Raw genomic sequence first — 19,844 nt, 5'->3', positions numbered from 1 at the left:
ACCAGAAGCAACAGCATACTGGATCACCAATGTACTCAAGGCCTGTTTTCCAAAAGCATGAAGCCACTTAAACGTCAGAAAGCTACTACTTTATTAATGGGACTTTTGAACGCTTTACCTCTGATCCCACTTGGAGAAAGCTGTGTTGGCCGCTGAACAAGCTCCATTCCCTTTGTGGTCGTTCTTTTTTAGCTGATCTAAATTTGCAAGGCAACGGGGATGTGTGGAAACTGTTTTTAGGGATAAGAAACTTGACTCTTCGTCCCTGCTGACTTGGGTTTTTTTTGGTATTGTCAATCGCCGGCTTTCCTAGCTCTGAGTTGTGGAAGATTACTATTATATTTTAACGCTGTTTCCTTTAGAGAAAAAAGAGTCTGATCTGGCTGGCTCCAGCAGGGAACAGATTTTTCTGTTCTGCAAAGCTTTGCTCAAACAGAGCTCGTGGTAGGGGAGAAGGCAAAAATATAGGAAGGACACAGTGGGTCACCATGGAAAAGAAAAACTGGAAAGTAAGAATAAAGGAAATCAAGCATGTGTTCAATACAAGTGATATATGTGACATTTGGGTATAGAGACTGCAAATTACTGTGGTCCCTGCCATTAAATACAAATACATCCCTGATTTTTTCCCCTCTGCATCCCAGCAAACCAGATCTTAATGAAGGACAAACTATGCAAACAAATCCCCTGAACCACTTCTGCCTCAGCTTGAAGCCAGCTGCGTTTTGTATCGCCTCTGTCATTCCATGTTGGTGCGATGGTGCTTTTTGATCTGCTGCTGTTGTTACTTGGGGTCTGGGCATCTGTTAGACCTGCCACCTGCGGCGAAGGGCTTCTGGCCGAGCGATGGAAGGTCGTTTGCTAAATCTGGAGTAAAACTGCACCAGGGATGGAAACTACACCCTGGGTTTTCGTGATGGAGGAGCTGCTTCCCTGAAGGGACAGAACTGCCTGGCAGTGTCAGGCTTGGCTTAAATACTGCTGGGGTTTGTGTGCCGAGTGCTCGTCGTGGAGTTCGTAGTTAGGAGAGAGGCTGGAGGGAAGGATGTTGTCACTTGAAGTTCCCCTCCGATCCCTTCCTGTTTTTGTTGGCAGCTAACGGTTAAAGGGGGAAAAAGGCATTTCTGGCTCTGGGCATCTGGGCCCAAGCCTGGCTGCCATCTCAGTCAAGGGTCTGCTGGCCCCAGCTGCCTTTGAAGACCTTGGCCTTTATAGGAGCTGACAAACAAGAATTAATTGATGACTCACCAGCGCCATAATGTCAGAAATGCTAGTTTTATTTTGTTGTTCCTGCATGTTCTTCAACCTGTAACTATTTTATGTGGTTTTTAGCCTGAAGAGAGGTTATCATGTCCATGTACAGCAACGGAAGAAAATTGAGAGTGGGCGCTTTTGGCAGAGAAGAGCCTGCGGTGCAGCTAACGCTGCAGGTGGATCGTGGATCGGTTTCTTCATATACAAGAAGGGAGCGGGGGATTGCCAAAGCTTTGTTGTGAGAAGCTGGTTTCAGTCCAAGTGGCTGATGGAGCAGAAGAGGGTTTCTCTAAAGGTTTGGAGTTTGGTTTTCAGTCTTGTTTTTTCTCCTGAAGCAGCACAAAACAGGACTGTGCTACTTATCTACATTTGTAGCCTCAAGTTCAGGAAAGCTGTCTGTCTGCATGTATATGTTCATGGGGTTGGGGCTTGAAGTGATGAGTTACTTCTTGGACTGCGAGGGGAAAAAAATCCTCGGGACAGCAATGGGGTGATAATGCAATATGCTAGTTACGGCGTGGGGGAAATCTTAACAGAAGAAGAAGAAAAATGCTGGTTTACAATTAAGCTAATGAGGAAAGGAATTAGGAAGATACAGAATAAGTGGCTTGAGTTGTAGTTATTAGTGTGTTCACCAAATGTGGTTTCCAGTGGGTATGGCTTTTTTCTGTGATGAGAAGTTCCCTTAATTTATTGAGTGATTTATTAGCAGAAGCCATGTGTGTTCCAACCTTCAGCCAGGGTCAGGTGTCAAGGAAGTGTGAACCCCTTCACTTTTCTCTTCGAGCATACAGCAGCGCAGAGCGAGATGCGCTCACACCGAGGAGCAGTGCCCATCGCACGCGGCACGGCTCCCTGCTCGTCTGTGTGTGCTTCGTTCTGGGCAATCTGTCTCTTGTGACAATACGCTAAGTATCTAAACTCTCTGGATTGTGCGTGTGGGGGAATTTGTTGTGTGGGTTTTTCTCTGGTTTGACTTTCCACCTCCTTTTAGCCATACTTTCTTACTGTTCCACAGTAAGCTTGGATAGTAATTCTACGGTATTCAGCCTCTCCCTATCTTCTTCCTCTCCCACTGTGACGATAACAACTGTTTGATCATTTTTGGGAAGAATCTTGCTTTTGCAACTGCAACCTTCCAGAAACAAAAAAAATCAACCAAAACCCCCCCAAAGAACCCCCCCCCCCGCAAACTGTAAAAAACCCCAATGAGGCTTTGAAGAAATGTTGATGTCATATTTAAATATGTAACACATACACTCAGGCTTTCTCTCTGTACCTGCTATCTAATTTCCCTTCTCTCAAGAGCTCTGACTAATGTTGGGATCTTTCTCTATTTAAGCTCTGCTATTTATGAATAGAGCAAGTCTTATCTGCAGACTTGTGAATGCTTACAAGTGTGAGGTGCTCAGATGAAAAATGTGCATAAATACCAAATAGTTGAAGGAGCGAGTCCTTGGAATAACAATTGAGAAGAGATGACCCTGTTGAATATGTGATGAAGGAAACAGTGTTCCTGCTTGTCAGCTCTTTGGTTGCTGGCCCTGGTGAGGGTGAGAGTGTATTTCTGTTACAAGACTTGCCATGGAGAATTAAGTTCAGCCAGGCACTTGGAGGTGATCTCCTTCTCCTGAATCCTGCTGATCTTACCAGGCTGAAGAGATGCTTTCAGTAGGGTAATCTCTTGAAATGATGCTGAGGGGCACCTTCAGTAGAAGGGCGATTTATTTTCCTTTATAATCAGTGTTGCTGGCTGAGTTGTCCTTCTGCTGCCCTGCTTGCTTCTTTACAACAGGCTGATTTTCAGCAGTAATCCTTGGTGCACTCACTTGCAAAAGGCTTGTAGGACTGGCTCTGTCTTTGACACGATTATCTCTAATGCTCTTCCTCCTCTTATTGCAGCCCTCCTGTGCGTGTTCGCTAAACCAGATGTTCACATCATGCTTAATGTTCCTCTGTATCCCTGAGCTGTAAGGGAGAAAACAAGAGTGCTTGTTAACCTATATGGTACTCCTCTGAAAATGGAGTGCTGCCTCCCCATCCTCACCAGGAGGAAAGAGGGCAAAGCTGCACCTATGCGGCTGCATGACAAAGGTGCTTTTTTAAGTGCCTCCCAGTCCTTCAATGGAAAGATCCTGGGAGCACAATGTTGTTGCTTATTTAATGACTGTTACCATGTAGTGTGTTTAGGGCAGCGTTTTAAGTGTAACTAGCATAAGGGATTTGATAAACTCATTACTTGCCTTCTGCTTGTAACGATTCCTGGGTCTCCTGGCCCTACATGGGGAAAATTACCCACTTAAAACATCTTGAAAGAAGGGCTAGAGAGAGCGTGCTGAGGCCAGGGCAATTCAAAACATGTGGTGGTAATGTTGATTCATTTTTCTGCTGGGTGTCTGGAACTTCTGTGAGCATAAAAGATTTGATACACTGGTTTCAGTGCAGAATAAGCATAAAAGTACCCTTAGTTGCATTTCCAGGAGGCAGCTAACACATATACGTTATCTCTGTAACATTTCAGTGATGATAAGGCATCTGTAGCTCTTTCCGTGACACAATTCAGTAAATCCAGCAGCAGCCCTTTGCCTTTACCGAGCTTGCTTGGCTGACTTGCAGAGAATCTGTGGAGCTGCTTGTTGACTTTGCTGCAGAAAACGGTGTGTAATAAGCACTGTAAAACTTGGTCATTTGTATATTAAGCACAAACTCTTTCATTTCAGTCTTGCTGGGCTCTGGCCACTCAGGTTCAGTCTTCCTTGGTCATCTCTGTGCTAGCTGCCTGCTTCACATCAAGGACATAAGCCAAAGCACATCACTCTTTTTGTTGTGCCTTTTCACATCCCTTGTCCGTTGTGTAGGTAAATTCTACCCTCTCCCAGGGAGAAGAGAAATGTGCTCCTGATGTGGAGGGAGCTGTACAGGGAGTATGGCACGGGCCACGGTGCTGCCAAGGAAATTTGAGCCTGTTTGGGAACAGCAGTGACTCAACTCGGACTCAAATAAGTGAGGGCTGTTCTCCTGCATGTGATGATCACACTGCCATAAAGATACGTATTTCTACGTGGTATTTCTGGTACAGCTTCGTTATTAATGTTGACCTTTTCCCTGCCCAATGAGACATCCACCTGCAGCACCCACTGGAACGGTTCAGGAGAACAGTATCCTGACACCTGTTGTCAAAACGGTCCCTTTTCCCCTTGCTGTAAACTATCTCTTGTGATGTTTTCCAAATGGCAACCCTAAGTATGTAAAGATGCTTGTGTTTTCTGTGAACACAGCTGCTGCTCTTGACCCATCTGCCAGAAATTCTGCTCTTCAGACACAGCTTGCTTCCTCCTGATGTCTGTGTCTCTGTTCCATCGGAAACAAACATTTTAACACAGCTTTGCTTAATGCAAAAGAACAACTAGCTCTCCTTTTAAGGGCATGTTTCAGAGCATGAATGAATCCAAGGACAGGCTGAATCTACGGTAAACTGAGTGTTTTAGCTTGGACAACTGTATAAATTGTTTGTTGCTGTGGAAAGCCTCTTCTTCCACTGCATCAAAATTCCTCAAGCAAGCGTGTCTGGGCAATGCCAAACCTGGTTAGAGTAGGGTGAAGCTTCTTAGAGTCTCTGTCTTCTCTGCTCAAAAGGAAACTGAGTCCATGCTTCATCTTTGAGTTGAGTATTGCTCTGGTGCAAAGGCTTTCTCAGCAGCACAACCACTATCGGTAAAGGACAAAGAACAGCAATTCATTTTACTACTTAAAAGAAATAAGGGGGCAGGGGCTGCACACAAAGCAGAAAAAACAACTAAAACCCCAAAACAACAGAAACCAAATAAAAAAAACCCAAAACGAAACACAAACTTAAGAGCAAGTTGCTTTTAAAACACCTGCCTCTCACCTCTGCTAAAAGGGGCATGTAACTGAATTATGGAGGGCCTGGATGATGCAGTCAGGAGTCTTTCCAGATCATGGTCGTCTTGCTGCCAAGGGCGTGCTCACGAGATGTCCTCTAATTTGGTTAGAAGTGCTTTTCCAGGAACCGTATCATTATAGAGTTTGAAATTCTGGAAACTGAGTGGATGCAGTAATACAGGATAGCTAGCGCTCTCTTTTCGTTCTTTGTGCTAAAAATGTCTCTGGAATGAGCTGTGTCCTGGTCTGGCCGCTGCTCCTGGTGGCTGGGGACGGTGGCCTCTGAAGGGCTCCTCTTCACTCCTGCTGCCCTAGCTCCTGGTGAAAGGCAGTGGGAAGGGCTCTGTGGGGCCAGACGAAGCCTTCCTCTGTCCTGCTGCACCTCTCTTCTCTTCAGCACTTGCTTCACCTTGCTGATGAAACTGGGCCATCCGTAGGGGCCTTGTGACCTTTCCATCCTAGAGGTTACATTTTTGACAGACGCGGGTCCTGCTGGACGGACAGAGCTGCTTTGGTCCATAGGCAGTGTTGCCTGTGCCTGGATCTTAACGAAGAGAGTATCTGATCGTGCTGGGCTTTCTGCCTTATGGGGCTGTACTTTGATGGGACATAGGGACAGGCACAGGAGGAAAATTAGCTGCAGCCACTGGGCTCTCAGTTAGCACCTCTTAACTGTGCTGTTGGGTTTTTTTTGTGTTTCGGGGTTTTTTTTGCATGAGCTGTGGTCTGAGCAGTCTGCTTAACTACCTCTCCCATTTGGTAAGTGTACGCTCTTTAAAAGAGGAGCATGTTTGAAACTGGAGTAAGGGCTTCCTGAATTCCTCCCATAAAGCAGTTCTTCCCGCAAAGGAGCAACATTGCAGGACGGGTGGTGACGCCGGGGGAGCAGCCCTCGTTCCCTTGAAAGAGAGCTTCCTCAGTGCGTGCTTTCCGCAGTATGATGATGTATCTGATGCTGCTGTGTCCAGCAGATATCTGGGCCTTTTTATTGTAATCATGTTTGTGCATTCAGACCAATTTTGATGGTTATGAAGGTTCAAAAAAATCCCAGAGATCTTAGTAAGCTAATTTGGTAACTGTTTGTGGCTTTTGTTGTTCCTCTTTGTTGTGAGGACAGAACTGGTTCATGCTGATGAGTGCTGCATGAAAATTAGATTATTAGTAATTACTGGTAATTTCTTGTCTGGAAGCTTCAGGTTTGTGGGAGCACTTAAATCCATTTGCTTCTGTATTCCCTCTGGCTTTGCTGTAATGTCTCTCAGCACTGTGCACCTCAAGACACTTCAGCAGTTCCCTTTTCTCCATGGCAACTTCTCACAGCGGTTCCTGTATCGCAGAGAGGCAGTTCTCTCTCTTTCTGCCTTTAACGTGGTTTTTCTGCCCGGTCAACATGCATCGCCGTACTGTAGAGGCTTCCCCGAAGCGAAGGGAGCCGTGCCAGCCTCGGGTCATTAGGGATGTCGATGCAGGGCGATGCCTCGGGGCTGAAGAGGAAAGCAGAGGACCACTGTGTGCTTTACGTTTTCCCCTCTTCCAAAGAGAAATTGTAATTTTCTTTTTATTTTTAATGTGTTGTGGTAATGCAGTGGTTTTTGTTAGCTGGCAAAGCTAAGGATTAGTCACAGAGGTTTGTTTTGTCGTCTTCTAGAGAAGCTGGCAGAAAGGTAAAAAGAAAAGAAAAAAGTGTACTATTGAACAAAAATCCCTGGAACAAACCAAGCCTAACCCCCCAACTTTTCAAAGACAGTTACAGTATTGCTGTATTTGCTCTGCACAGGGAGCATCACCTGGCTACAGTGTCTCAAATCCCTCTTTTTGATTCAAATTAAGGACACTTCTGATCTTTGAATCATGTGTGGAAACATGCAGTGGAGGTAGTCTTACCTGGAGTAGGTAAGAAAATGGAAATAAATGGAAATACTGCTTGCTTGTTCAGTTAATTTTTTTTCATGTGCCAAATACTGATTTTTTTTTTTCTTCAAAGACCATCATTAGAACAGAAACATTTTTATTATCCCCTCAGACTGAGATTAATAGAGTTGGACATCTTAAAACTTGTATCTTTGTTTTGATTTGGTTTCCAGCATCCTAATTACTTCTACTTCTAACCACGCTTCTGTATCTCCCTTCCTTTCATCTTCCCGAGTCTGACTGAAAGTAGCGTCAATCCAGAAAAGCCGGATGAAGGAAATCTTTGCCATAGGTGAGATAAGCAGTGTTTGTGGTGGAGGACGGCCGGTGGCTGGCACCTTGCACAGGACCCGCAACCTCGGTGTTCGCTCGCTGCCCTGCGCAGTGGTGGTCCCTCTTGGGAATGCAGCCTGAAGGTGGGCGGCTGCAGGGTCGTGTTTTCAGCCAGCTCTGGCAAAGGGTGGTGGTTTGAAATTTGCCTGAGAATCAATAGTAAGTACACCCTGGTGAGGCAGTTCCTGCAGATGTTCCAAGCTTTTGTGAAATGAGAAAGCAGAAAAAGCAGTGGGGTTTTGCTCCTTAATTTTGTGGTTTGTTTTTTGGCTTTTTTTTTTAGCTGTACTAAATCTATCTAAATTTTGGACCTGTTTGTTTTTGTTCAATGTAGAATTCTAATAACCAGATATACTTAATAAATGTTGGATTTCTTGCTGGTTGGAAATGATGAAGGGCTCTGGGGTATAAGCCTATGGCTCCTTAGTCCAGGTAATAAGGTGGCAGCAACTTTGATTCCGCGTGTCAGCATCTTTTAATGACTTTCTCTTCAGGAAGGTAAGTAAAGCTAAAGGGCAAACAGTTTGTTCCCTAAGCAACAGGCTTACGGTCCAGGTTGAGTTTATATTTGTAGCTTTGTTTTGAATTTTATTTTTATTGGCTAAAGAAATGCTTACGCTCTTCTCGTGCTCTGTGAACTCGGCTGCTGTGCCCTTCAGTGCCTCTGTACTTGGAGAGGGAGGAATGCATGTTATTTTGTGCGATGGAAGTGCCTGTCTGTTTTTCAGAGGCTCAAACTCTGTGAGATGTATAAAACCTTTAAATGCCAAAATAGCGGCAGAGTGATGCTAAACTTTCTTCTTGTCCAGATAAGTAATGGGAAATTTGCTCTGATTTGTAAAATAATAATTTCTCACTGGTTACTTCATGTAAACACTGATGGGTTTTTTTATGAATTGATTTTCTCTACATACACACCCCCCCACACACACACACCCCCCGCCTCCCCGCTTTTGCAAGAGATATTTAACAGCACATGGAAAATGTGACTGACCCTTAAAGGTCAGATTCTAGTCTACCATTCTGCTTTTATTATCCCGCTTGTCAGAGAGCACAACAGAGAGCACATATTTGCTCTATCTCCTGTCCAGCTTTGCTTCTTCATGTATATATAATTTTTTTCCACGTGTGAATTTTAAATAGGATTTCTGTAAAATGTGGTGGCAGTAAAGCTGTTCTCAGAATGTAATTTACTGTATTTTATAGCTTTTGCTGATAATTTTTTAGTCTCTTGCTAATCATGATATTGATTGGAGCATGGCATTTTTATGCAGCTGAAAGGAAAGGTTATACTATTACACAGATGTTATTTTTTTAAAGGTTCTCTTACAATAATAAACATATACAGGCAGCAGTTACCAGAAGACATTATTAAGTAGCTGTAAAACCTCTAACAAGATAAACCGTTTAATATATTGACTTGTTAGTGTCTTTAGCTCTGTCTTTGATGAAGTGGTAGGTAGAGTATATATTTAGAAACTAATTTCAGAAAAAAAAAAATCCATCAGACTAAAGTATTTTTCAAGACCCAAAAAGCAATCACGTTGTTTTTTTCCGAAGCAGAAAATCATCTGCTATGTATGAAAGATGCTAGTGGTAAAGCTTTGGCTTACCAAGGGGAAAAACAGGGGCAATCAGCTCATAGCATCACAACCATAATAGGAGAGCGAGATGCACACATTGCATTCTTGCTTGTGTAGCTCCCCATTTGACGACTGGCACGATTCGTAGACTTGTATAACCTGAGCACAGGGAACAGCAAAGATTCAGTGGCGTGAGCTGCTCGGTGTAACTTGCACATGATTTGAGTGCGTGTGTGCCTGGAGCAAGCGATGTTAATTTGAGGTGGGCTGTTTGAGCAGAACTGCAGGCAGCTTCGTGTTGTGCCACGGTAAGCAAGTTTGCTTTTTATTGTGTGAAGATGGTGTTTGCTGTGGGAATTTCTGTACGGTCCCGGTGACAGTCACACTAAAATTTGTTGTTCTTTGAGCTAATGAGCCCGAACCAAACATCTCTGACCTTTTGAAATGTACTCGTGTCCAGATTTGCTTCCAAACCTCCTGGAATTTGGCTTGGCTTTTATTTCTGGCTTTTGCAGAAAGGTACTGTAGTGTGTAGTCAATTGAGCTTAGTACTGGGCAAGCTGTGGATGTTATTCCTCTAACTGGAAAGGGTTTGGAGATGCATCAGGCATCTCACCGAATGATTCAGTTTGTAACAAACAACCTCCTTCGGTGCATGTTTGCGTCTCTCCGGTAGAGCTGGCTTGCTTCTGCCAAGCACTGGAATATCACTAGTTTTCCAGAACAAGAGCAGAGCATCCAGAATTATTTAAAAGCCATTGCTTAACATTCTTGACTGTCTTGGTTTTTTCTTATTCTCTCTCTTCTTCTTTGATGTTACACAAAACCACTTCTCTGGAGTAGGCAAGTGTATAGTGGGATGTATTTAAGCTCTTTTTTTGCTGGGACTGGCTTACTAGCCTACAGCTGAAAATCTGTGCCTTTGGTAGTAATGTGGGGTTTCTGTTGACTGTTTTTTCTCTGCAGGGAGGCTTGTTTGACCAAAAGAATCAATAGCTTCTCTTGCACATTCCAGTATTTATTTGCTTAATTGATCCTGCTAATGAGGAAGATGGATGTTCTAGAAGGCTTCACCTAATCTAAGAAAAAGTTAAGAAAGTTCCTTTGTGTTTAGTGATGCTAACAAGAACATCCACAAATAACAGGGAAGAAAGTTGCTTATAGTGCCCAACAAGTTTGTCCTCTGAAATATCCCTACAGGGAAAGCCTGGTTATTCCCAGGCAGTTCGAGGGACTGAAAAAAGTTTTGTTGGCGTGACTTTGCTGTTAACTACGTTACCTCTCAACGCCCAAGCTGCTGGAGAACTGGGGAGGATCGTGCACATGTATATTTTTTTCCCACTAGAATTACTTATTTCACCATGTGTGTTTTATCTTGTCAGCTTTCTGAGGCTTTTCTTTCCCACTGTGGTTTCTATGGAAATGTCATGGGTTTGGGTGGTGTGTAGTAACCCTCATGACTGCAGCACAGTCACTCTCTGTATTGCTTAGCTTGTGCTAATTTTGTGCCTGAATCATGTTTCAGGAAAGGGGCAGAGGGTGTTTGACATTAACTAGGGGTGCCAGTTACAGAAGTGGCAATCCAAAAGAGTTGCCTTCTCCATCTCCTGGAGGTGAGAAGGCGACATTGCCAGGCGGGCTTGAGGATGGACCTCACGGTCACCAGTCCCCTGGTGTGTGGTGCACACTAGGAATGGTCCAAGGGATGGGACTGTTGGTTTGGGGAGTGGAGGAGGAGGGGGGCTTCTGTGGCTGACCCCGAGAAGGACGTTTCTATTGAGTGAAAGGTTTGTCTCTACGACTTTTTTCAGAAGAATTGGTACATGCTAAAATATCTAAGGGAACTGGGAGTGTTCCTAGCTCTGTGCACAAAGCTACATGCATTTTAAAATAAAAACTGCTGACATTTCTTTTAACTCCTCTTATTTTGAGCCAAAGCACTCTCTTTTCCAGTGTTTCGCAACATTGAGAACACCAGGCTGGGCAGCGGAGATATTTTAGCTCTGCATACAGTACTAGTGGTGTCTGGTGGGGAAAAATGAGGCACCTGGTGTTCCAACAAACTAGCAACTTGCCATTCACAAAAAAAACGCATGTAGCATTGTCTAGCTCATGGTTCTGTGTTCGAATAAGGCTTTTAATCTGGAAATACTGTCAATCACCTTCACAGTTGAAGAGCTTTAAGTGGGCTGTGCTTGCTGTTACTGTGACTCTGTGCATGCTCATCTGCCATAGTGGCTTAGGGAGCTTCTTCCAAAGAACTGTTTAGTGCAGATGGCAGATCCTGCAAGTGTCTTCGAGTGTAAGAACTGAACTCTAAAAGTATAAATGCGTTTAGTTAACTAAATGCCACTTTCACTTTGAGTAGGACTTTAAGTGGTAACTTAAGTATTGGTACTAGGGCACCTCAAACCATAAATAAGGGGCCAAGGTGGGATTTCAGAGGTGGCTGCCTTTGCACATACTGCGCTTGGCAGTTCACTCTGTTCTTTTGTGTGAGACCTTTAAAACGTCCTTATTCTCGTTAGCTTTTTCCAGGATGTTCCCATTGCCCTTGGTCTGGCAGCACTTCTGAAGTATGAGGTGCTGGGCCGCTCAGGATGGAAGGTGCTAGAGGAACACAGAAAATCATCCACCTTGCCCTTGTAATCTCCCCTTGTGCTGCACCCAATGCGTGTTGGAAGAGGGAGTTGAAGAGCCTCTTCCAGGAGGGCTTCTGTAGCCATTCACAAGAATGGTCTTTGAGAACATCACCAGAGGTGTGGATAAAACTAGAGCTATTGTAGCAATCTTGGCAAAATGTCATCTTAGCAAACCATTTTCTCCAATAAATGTGACACCTAACTCGGGGCTTCCAGAGAGGCTGAAGGAATTTGTCCCTAAATCCCGGAGGAGCTCAGTACTGGGAAGTGTTTGGGAGGCTGATACTGTTTTTAAAATCTTGGAGGTGATTGCCAGGGAGAGGAATATGAGAAGATTACTTCTGTCTTCGGATACGGTCAATTTATAATTGTTTGGCTAATCTGATTATCTCATCTTGCCCAGGATGGTAGGTGGGATAGATAGCTGTGGTCTGTTTACTTGAGTCCTTTTGTGCTAAAGGAGCACATGACCTTATTTTGAAAGTGTAAAAAACGTTTGCAGGAACAAATACCGTAAAGAGGAAAATGTAGCTTTCTCTACTTTCCCCTGTGACAGGCTTTGAAAATTTGGTCATTATTCTGTAACACAATGTAGTTACAATCCTGTCTGTCAGCATGAAACTGGAAAATATTTTCAGCTCAAAATAAACTCCACCAGGAGAATAGTTTCCATGTTATCCCCTATTCAGAGGAAAGCTACTGGACTTTAGTCCTAAATAAAGATTCCAGCCAACTTTGGTGCTTTAAGAAGCAGTAGTGGTTGGCCTAAATTTGACCGCTAGCTTAACAAGTCTGCTTTTCTGCATTGCTCTTTGTGTTGACCAAGTCAATGGAGCAAGTTTCACATCAGTTTCTCAGCATTGCTTTCAGTTGCTTTAAAAGAGTGGGTTCAGTTGTGTAAAATGTAGGATGGAAGACTTTCCCAGATGTGTGTATCGAGCCATCAGATAGTTGGGAAGTAATTTTCAAAGCTTGCCTTTGTCCTGTTTTTCTTTAGCACCCCTGGGAAAAAAAAATGCATTAACCTGTGCTTGAGAAGGCAATCATTTGCTTCGTTTTGATACAGTTAGACCTATTCATTTTGTAAGTGGGAGATGCTCCTAGTGGATTTAGCAGTAAATCCTGCTCCAAGCCAGCCCTCTGAACAGTGCTTGCTGCTGTTCTTTCTCCTGATGGGGCTGTTGGGATCTTGTTGCTGAATTTGCAGAAGAGAATGGCCAATCCCCGCAGATTTTTCTCTTTTGGTTTCAGTGATCAACAGGGATGGACTGCATCACTCATTTCTGATGCATTTTTAGAAGTAGCAATTCCGGTTAGTTTGGAACTTGGAAGTTTTTCTCCCGTTAGCTAATTATGGCTATTATGCTCTATTGTTGTTATTGTCACTCAGGGTATTTTTGAAAATGAAGGGTGAAAAGCGACTGCATAACAATGAAAGTCATCAACGAGGCTCCCTGAGCCTATTGTGAGTCACCCTTGCTAATTTTAGTGACAAAAATAAGTTTTCTTTTACAACTGTTGACTCCTGCGGGCCCTGCAGTTACTCATGGCGGGAGCAGGAGCTGGTTTGTGCTCTGGCTCAGGCCTTGGGAAAAGCCGCTGCCAGCAGCGTGTGGCCAGGGAGGCATCTCGCCCGCGTGTGGCTCCCGGCTGGCCGGTCAGCCAGCTTCTTGCCCCTCCATCTCTAGCCTAGGGCTAAGTTGTGAAGCTTTTTACTACCTTTTGGATGCTTTTGATTTTATCAATTATATTAAAAATGATGAAGCTGATAGTGTTGTCCAGAGGAAGGAGGGGTAGCTGGTTCTTGGCAAAAGCTTGTGTTTTAGTGGGAGAACAGAGAGGATAAGGTCCTGGATTTACATAATTGTTGATGCCATCTTCTGGTGGGTTGGTTTTTTGATTTATTTATTTTTTTTTTAAACCCCCCCCCCCCCCCCCCCCCCCGAGAGCTTCACTCCTCTGATCTTTTACCTGTATAATGGCACTAAAAAGTTATGGTGAATGAGTGGAAGACACCAGCAGGGAAGACAGGCTATGGTATGCAGCACTCAGCCTCAGGGGAAAAACAACTAGGAGAGTGGTTAAGGACCTCTTACTTTGTTAACCTCACATAAGCACAATTTCAAATTACCTTTTTCTGCTCCTCCTTTGTTTTTGCACGGAATTGCCTCCAATAGAGGTCAGAGACATTGGCCAGCTTTTCTGACGGGAGCTGCCACCCCAGTGGAGCTGTCAGGCTGGGTGAGCTGACGACCTGCCCTCAGGTCCATAGTTCTTCAGTTCCCAAATAATGATGCGCTGATTCACTTTCCCTCTAGCTGCCTTGCTGTTCCTCAGTTAGGATGCCTGCCCCTCAGAGGAAACAGAGCTTTGTATCGCGCGTTATGCTGATACATAAGCCTGCGTCTAGCAGGCTGGGATTTGGAGAGGCTTCCTGCGTGGGCAAGTGCGGTACAACTAACAGTTGTGAGAGTTATGGGCATCCTTTAAAGCGCCTCTTGAACAGCTCTCAAATGCCACACCAGATGAGATGGACCGTGGAGCTGATGCACAATGGCAATTTGTCTTTTGTTTCCAAATTTCTCTCCAGGATTTCTTCATCCCATCTCAGTTTGGTGCCCTGCTTGCAGTTGGGAATGTTATGAATGTGTCTGTTGGGGGCAGCTGACTTCCAGAATTTGGAAACTTCATAGTACTGTGCTGAAGAGAGGTGGAGAGGGATAAATATATTAGTAAATCACCCAGATGAAGCCATTAGGCATGAGTCTGGAATGAGCTTGGCTTGTGTCTTAATTGCATCACATAAAACTAAAACACATATACTGTGCACCTGAGCAAGTGAGACAAACTTTTAGAAGTGGTGTATGTAGTTAAAAAAAGCAAAGTTAGCAGAGTGTCACTAAAAGTATGAATTGTTAGTGCTGCCACTGCTTATGCTTTGCTTTTTCTTTCTTTAATTATCAAGACTGGTATTTTTGGGATAGCTTTGCAGCTTGTCTGTTTTCTGCCAAGTTGGCTAAAAATGTTGATCTCACGTGACATGATAAATACTCTCTTGGAAGCTGATGCTTTATATATTCTGAACTTCCCCTTCTGCTGATGTCTGGATTCATTCCTTAAAATTGTAACAGCAGGAGCTGGGGGAAAGGTGTCCCTTTATTAAAGCCTGTGCATGTGGCTGTTATGGTCCTAAAGTAGCTTGAGTAGTCTTTGCAGATAAAGCTGCTAGACTGGAATGTTTTTGTTTGCTTTAGCTTTTGGGTGGTATTAGCCTTAGTTGTAACCTTTTTCAGTTTCTGTTATCTTTTATATGGAGTTCCTAGAGCTCTGATCCTCCAGTGAAATCCGTGCAGATAGAGTCTTTCTGCACTGAGGTCTGAGGTCACCATAATGAGGCCAGACGCTGAGCACGGGGCTGCTCTCGTGTGGTGCCTGCCTCTCCGCTCAGTAGTGCTCAATCTTTCCTACTGGAGTCATAGGGCTTTTCTGGTTTTATTTATTTACTTATTTTAGGGTTGCCCCGACGGGAGCTTTTCTTTGCTAGTGTATCTTCTGTCTGTAAGACTTCTAGGTATATGTTTCTTCAGAGGTGTTGAGGACTGCATGTGGCTGGTGTTCTCCCCTGGGACTTGTCCCTGCTGTCCCACCTGAGCTGACCAGCAGTAGCTATCTCATGGTCAGCTGGCCTCACTCTGGGGACCGTGAGCAGGGGTTGAACATATCCACGCAGAACAATGTGTCTCCTTGTGCATTACACCTGTGAAGACCACACTTAATCTGAAAACTCAAGGTTGTAGCGGGAACCTTCTGGTAAAAGTGGAAATTGCTGTATGTCCTCTTTTCCACGACACCGACTCCAGTCAGGCTGTGAGGTGCTACTGGGTAGTCCTTGGGTGGAAAAAGTGTTGGGGGGAAAAAAGGCATCATTTATGTGCTCTTCCAGACGAGGTACAGCTCATGGATGAACCTTTGCCTTGTGCGTTTGGGCAGTGTGGCGTAGGTAGACCCAGGGGTTTCCTACCTGGCTCTTGCAGCGATGGGCTGTACCTGCTAGTGCAGCTGGTGTCGCTGGGAATGCGACATCAAAATACCGTCGAGAACTCGTGAAAGACTAATGCGCTATTTGTGTTACTGATTTCTGGATGTTGCTGCCATTCAGGATTTTAGCTTACTGATATAAGCAAAACAAAAGCAAATCTGTGGAAAAGCAGAAACTGAACTTTCAGGCTAATGAAGCTGTGTCTGGCAAATGGGTAGCTAATCTGCTGGAAAAGGGGGAGGGTTGACTTTTAATGAGAAGTTATTAGATGTTGAATAGCTGTTAAATTGCTGTATTAATAAAATGGACAATCCTCTCTAGCTTTTCTCCTTGAAGTAGTCTATTAATTGAGAACACCCTTCAATCCATTCTTTTAAAAATTAATTAACATTTTGAAAAATACTACTTTGACTGTAGCAACCTGATACGTACTAACTTTGGGCTATGTCATGACTGCGTCCTTTATGTACTTTAGTTGCAATTTATGGGTTCTGTTGATAATACCAACCTCATACATAAGAGCTTAAGACTTCTGAGAACAAGGCTAACGGGCTGACTTTTTTTTGTTATGTTTTTTGTTATGTGTTATGAATTGGCAGCAAATAGAAAAATATAAATGGGATGAGAAAACAGGGTCTGGTGCCTGGAGTGAGAACTTGGATATTATTTTCAGTTCAGCTACTGATTTCTGGTTTGATTGTGAGCCAGCATTTGCAGTGAATTTTGAACTAAACTATCCAAACTTAACTGTCCCTCAGACCCTTGCATTACCTGTAAAATGCAGGTAACTTATTGCTCAGAAGAATTGTCCTTTTCTTTGTGCCATGCTGTGACCAAAGCTAAAATGTTCAAGCCCTCTGGCTCATCTACCTGCAAGACACTGTTACGCTTTCTGGATATGCCAAAATCTCCAGCTTTTGGTGACTTTCACTTTCTACCTGCCAGTTCCAGAGACTTTCAGATGCCACCATGCTTGTAGCAGGCGAGGAGAGTGAGCTGCAGCATCTTCTCTCGCGGTCGGGCAGGTCTGGTGCTGCCCATTAGGGGCCAGCATACACGTGTGCTCTTGATGTTGCCATCTAAGAAAGTCCAGATCCTGAATCAGGTCACTGTTTACAAAGCAGATTTATGTCAGATAAAAATACAGCCGTAATGCCCTCTAACGAAGGGCATGTCTGGCTCTTGCAAAGGCTGTGTGGCACTCCTGCTATCTGATAGCTAACACATGAAGCTGCAACAGCAAGGATGGAGACATTCTCAAGGTGTAAAACAATGGGCCAGACCGGAGTGAGAATTCAAAAGCCAGGACAGGAAACTGCACCACTTGGTCAAAGCCTTCAGAGCTGTCCCTGAAATCCGCACTTGGCAGCGTTTGACACTTTCTGCTTTGCTTCCAGGGCTGTTGTCAGGCTGGAACAAGGTTTCCATCCTATGGCACATCTAATGAAAAGGAAAATTTTGTGCCATAACCCTTTGTGGACTTGCTTTTGTAACACTGTCTTACAAAGGACACTGCAAAAAAGGAGACTCCCAAAACAGTTTGGATATTTGGTGGGGAACAGAGGAAAAAGGTTTATTTGAATGGGCCTCAGAGGTCGGGAAACAGATTTCGTTTGTTTTGATCCTCATTAAATTGCTTGCTTTTGCCTCATGTGCACAGAATGACCCCTTGTTTTACGACACCCTGACTTGTGAAGTTCGATTTTTCGTTGGAGAAGGCAGCTGAAATCCAATTTACTTTGAGGAATAAAACCATATGGAATTCCACACAAGTCCTCAAGGAACATGAGAAATCCACCCTCGGGAAACCTCTCTGCTTGCCTTGTTGGGATGAAACCACAATATGTGGTCTAGTGCTGTTGAATGCTTTGTTACATCCAGAAATTCTCTGTAGGAAAGAGAGTTGTTTTCTGGAGAGGAGTCTGAGTAAAGCCAGACCTTGGCTTTTTGAAACCAATGGCAGTGGGGAGAGGCTGTGGGAGGGATTTAGCAGCAAAACAGGTCAGAATAACAGGCCAAAGGAATTGCTTCAGAGTTTTGTCTTGTGGATTTGACAGCTGAAAAGTTAGTTTGTTTTGTGATTCCCAAGGTATTAATGTCACTATTGGGTTCAGAGCACAACTTAATAACATCTGATAAAGTTATGCACGGCAGGATTATTTGCACAGGGTTTTAAGGATACTGCTTAAAGTGAGGGTTTGAGCATCTTTTGATCTTGACTAGCTTCTTTCCTTGTCATTTGTAGAAACGCTCAGGACATCGGTAGCCCTCGTAGAAGAGGGAGGGGTGGCTGTGCTTATCCCAAGTGTCATGAAGCCACACGCTATGGCAGGCAGCCTGGGCGGCTCTGCTATAGTCTTCATTCTGGTTACTGCATCGAGCACACCTGGATCTACCCAGACTTAAACAAACCAGGAAAGTTCTTGAAGCTTCCAGGTGCCTTCCTGCAGGAAAAGGGCTATGGCAAATGGGGTGGGATGTGTGCAGAGAGCCTCTGGGTTCTCAGGGAAATTTATTAACTGTGACTAATTTCCAGGAATTATTTTATTTTCTGCAGAAATTACTGATAGCTCCAAAGTAAAGAAAAAAAGATTTTGTTTGCATTTTATTCTTGCAGAATTGGGATTGTTATCAGAGAAATTTAATTTACTTGAGCTCCCTCACTCCCTCCTCTATTTAAAAAAAAAAAAAAAATTGTGGGAAAAGCTGGACCCAGAAGCTCCTGAATCTGCTCTGTCACTAATTCTCTTTTGGATGTTGGGCCAGATCACTTTTCTCTCTGTACCTCAATTTCCCTGCAAATGAGGGATAATGATAGTTGCCCTAGCTCCTGAGGCCAGGTCCGAGCTTTAATGCATCTATCAAGCGCGACAATATGGCTGCGAAGAGTACAGCTGGGCACCAGCAAGGCACTACTGCTCTTGTGGGTCTGGAGCAGCCGCTCTGCTCCATGCGTGCGTGTTCAGGTTGGGTCACTCAGTCAAATTGTGTCGTTGCCTCCTTTCTTGCCAGTACCTGCATTTGTCTCCGTAGGCACTGCTCACTGTCCTTGGCTTGTGGCGAATTCATCGTTTATTATTACTTTTTTTGGAGCCCGCCGTGATGGGACTTGTGGGTTTCCGACTGAGGGTGTCCAGGCTGGCTGGAGGTGCTCATGTTCCTTTTGCGGTGCCATTTTCTTTCCCTATTATATCACATTTTGCTTCGCAGCCAGTCTGCAAAATGATGGAAATGGCAATTGAATTGCATGTCAAGCAAAACAAACAAATGAAAGACTACACAGCTGACCCTGAGTTTGACCTAAAGAAGGGTTTCTAAGTATTATGTAGAAAAACGCCGTACTCTGTGTTCAGAAAAGCTTGTACAGAAGTTAAATATGCACAAAGGTGCAGCTGGCTTCCCTCCTGGGAGTGACAGTGTCGCTCTCGGCAGTGGAACCAGGCTCCTCTGGTCCGATCCTGTCTCAGCACTGGGTGTTCTGTTACGATTGACTTTACTGCAGGTGTCCATGCCTTGAGGGGTGTGAAGGTTTCTCTGCGTTGTGGGAAACCTGAAGATGGATTTTCCTCCTGTGGCAGGAAAGTGTCAGGGCTGTTGAGAAGGTGAGTTGAAGAGAAGGAATTGAAAGAGGTGATTAAAAAAAAAAAAATTAGCAAGAAGGTGAAACCGAATGTGTGTGGTGGTTTGGTTTTGGTTTTCTTTTTTTTAAATAGCACTTTAAGTGCTTTGCAAGCATCGGTTGTGGATGCTTTTTAGATTTCATTTCTAGGGTTTGCTTGCAGTGAAGGTATCCATATAATTTGACTTTTTTATTTTCCCTTCTAATACCATATGGCAGGGCATGCTACATTTTGTGTCTTTTGTCTCTCCAGCCTGTATCTGGCTGCAGAATAAGTGCTCAGTTTGCCTCATGCATTGTGCCTATATAGCAGACTCTGCAATTCTACTTCTTTGCCATGAAAACTTGGTTATTTAGGAAAAAAAAAGGCACCAATAAATAGTGTGTTTTTTTTCCAAGTTTCTAACTAAACTAATAAATCAAGATCTTATGGGAGTTTGGGGGTTACAGTGGGGATGCTGATGTCTTGGGCAGATTGCAATTTAACTCCACTGTAAGATTGTAAGGTTTTGATTTTTTTTTTTTAAAGGAGAGAATTGTCTCTGCATGGTAGCTGCTTT

This window comes from Phaethon aethereus (assembly GCF_964289735.1).
Source record: "Phaethon aethereus genome assembly, chromosome: 17".
In the NCBI taxonomy this organism is placed as follows: domain Eukaryota; kingdom Metazoa; phylum Chordata; class Aves; order Phaethontiformes; family Phaethontidae; genus Phaethon; species Phaethon aethereus.
The sequence above is the reverse complement of the archived record's forward strand: the minus strand, read 5'-3'. Positions refer to the sequence as shown.